The sequence below is a fragment of the Petaurus breviceps genome, unplaced genomic scaffold (assembly GCF_028583685.1).
Source record: "Petaurus breviceps papuanus isolate PSGF00001 unplaced genomic scaffold, PetGlider_PUasm1.0 37, whole genome shotgun sequence".
Classification (NCBI taxonomy): domain Eukaryota; kingdom Metazoa; phylum Chordata; class Mammalia; order Diprotodontia; family Petauridae; genus Petaurus; species Petaurus breviceps.
In genome coordinates, this window is record NW_027186296.1 from 52,852,974 (window position 1) to 52,855,670 (window position 2,697).

Consider the following 2,697-nt stretch of genomic DNA (forward strand, 5'->3'; position numbering starts at 1 on the left):
TTTAACTTTCTTGGAGTATATTTCTAGAAGTAGGTTCTCTAGCTCAAGGGTATTCAGGGTCACCTTCAGCATACAGATTGCCTACCTTTCAGTATGACTCATTTATAGCTCCATTGATAGGATACCAATCAATCAATAAACATTAAATGCCTACTATGTTTCATGTACTGTGTGGTTAGTGTACCTATCTTTCCAAAATCTTTCTAATATTGACTGTTTCCATCTCTTGTAACCTTGTGAATTTGAATATGAAGTAAAACCCTGGAGTTGTTTTGATTTTCTTATTATTAGCAATTTGGAATAATCTTTCCTATGGTTGCTAATACTTGGCAATTCTTGTTTTGAGAACTCTTTGTTCACGTTCTATTATGAATGCCTTTGGGGAGCATATATTTGTATTCCATAAATATGTTGGATATCAGACCTTTTCAAGAAATATTTGCTAAGTATTTCTTTCATTTCTTATTCTAGATGCATAACTTTTATTAGTGCAAAATCATTTCCATTTCATGTCACTCACAGTCTCTATTTTATCTTTTGTGATTGCCTTTATATTTTGTTTAAGAATTTTCTCTTTAGTCATAACTATATGTACCTGATTTGGTATTTTATAATTTTTTAAAAAGTATGATCTTCAATATTTAGATCATGTATCATCCATTTTGATCTTATTGTGGAATTTGGTATAAAGTGTTGATCAAACCTAATTTCTGCCAAACCACTTTCCAAGTTTTCCCAGCAATTTTTGTCAAATATGGAGTTTTTCCCTATGCTTTTTGATTTCAGGTTTATCAAACACTGGTTTGTTCATTTCAATTATTTCTGATCCATCTTTATTTAGTTTGTTCCAGTGACTTACATTTTTAACTATCATCAGTTTTTTTTTTTACTTAGTGAAAGAGCATTTATTAAATTTTGTGTGACTATGACAAAGAAAGTAAATAGCATATGAGTACCTTTAAGATTACTCCCCTAAGGAGCAGAAAGCACTTAAGTATATGCTTTACAGGAAAATTCCTTTAAAAATATTTCTGATCCTTTAAATTTATATCATAGTATTTAAGGTACTGGTAAGGTTAATATCACCAGAAATGCTCAGCTTGTTGATCTCATTGAAATTTTTCATTCAATGATTGTACTGTAACAAATGGGCATCATTGACAGCAACCTTGAAATGATCAGTCTCAATGAGAATTTGAATTTTGAATGGTTTACCAGCTTCAAATGGGAACACAAGGTGTTTTTCCTCCTTTACCCAGGAATCGTTGAATTTTGAATTACAAATAATTACTCCTGTGTTGTCCTCATTGAAGCAGGGATTGAAGTGGAAGGCCACATCATTCCCTTTCTTGAAATCTATGGTAATTTTGTTGGAATTGGGTTTTGTTGTGCCCATAATGGTTATCAGCATGCCAGGCATAATTCCTCCTGGCAAGGGAAGATCATAAGGCACTATCAGTGGGCCTGCCACAGCCATGTCCACTAGGGGTATTCATAAGCCCTGAAGGTGGATAAGCTCCAGGAGCACTAGGCTGTCCTGGAGTGGGATAGCTTCCAGGCGCTCCTGGACCAGGGTAGGCTCCAGGATATCCTGGGCATGCCCCAGGACCAGCAGATTGGTTTCCCCAAGAACCTTGTGGGTAAACTTGTGGATTTGGATTTCCAGACCCAGAAATGGCATCATTAAGAGAAAATCCCTCAGCCATTTTCCTGGAGTAGTGGATTTTGTCTTTGTCCTGGAGTGGCTGGAGCAGTCTATTGCTAGGACTAGGATATCCTAAGTTTTTATATTTATTGTTTATAGTATAATTTGAGGCCAGTAAGTGCTATTCCCTTTTTATTCCTACTTTTTCATTATTTATATTGAGATACTAGAGACCTTTCCTTTCTCAGAAGTCATCAGGTTTCTAAATGATGTTATTTTTTTCTTAGTTCTATAAAAAACTCCCACTTAGCCATATGATTGGTATAGATAGTATTTATTTACAAGTTAATTTAGGTACTACCATAACTTTTACTGTATTAGTGCAGACCAGGCCTGAACATTTACAATTCTTCCAGTTTTTTGTAATTTTTTATTTAAAGTTTCAAAAAAAATTTGTATGTTTTTATATAGAACTTGAATGTTCCTTAGTAGATTAGCTTCCAGCTATTTTACACATTATGCAGTTATTTTAAATAATATTTCCTGTTTTATTATTTTCCCTAGATTTTATTATCATTATATGTAGTAGACTTAAAACTCAATATGAATCAATAGTCTTATAAGTCAAGAAAACTAATACCTCTTTAAGGCACCAAAAAAAGACATAAAACAGCATAATTCAACTGTACTCTGCCATCTCAGACCACAACCAAAATTCAGTTCTGGGTACCACATTTTTGGGAAGGACATTGATGAATTGGAAACTTGCAAAGGAAGACAACCGGGACGGTGAAGAGTATTTAAGTTCATATCATATGAGAACTGTTTGAAGTAACTAGAGATATTTAACCTGGAGTTGGGGGCAGACCCAATTTAGTGAGGAAATGTGTTCAAGAAATTGAAGGTCTATCATGATGAAGAGGTATTAGATTTATGTTCTTGATCCTAAAGGTTAGGATGAAAGAATGGAAGTTGCAAAGAAACACATTTAAGTATGATATAGAACATTTCCCCTAATAATTAGGGTAACTCCAAAATGGAACGAGCTGATT

General features: G+C 33.9%; 1 pseudogene; it reads right to left on the reverse strand.

The window, feature by feature from the left end:
- Positions 1-877: 877 nt before the first annotated feature.
- On the reverse strand, positions 878-1,716 carry LOC138168557 (galectin-3 pseudogene; annotated as a pseudogene).
- Positions 1,717-2,697: the final 981 nt, after the last annotated feature.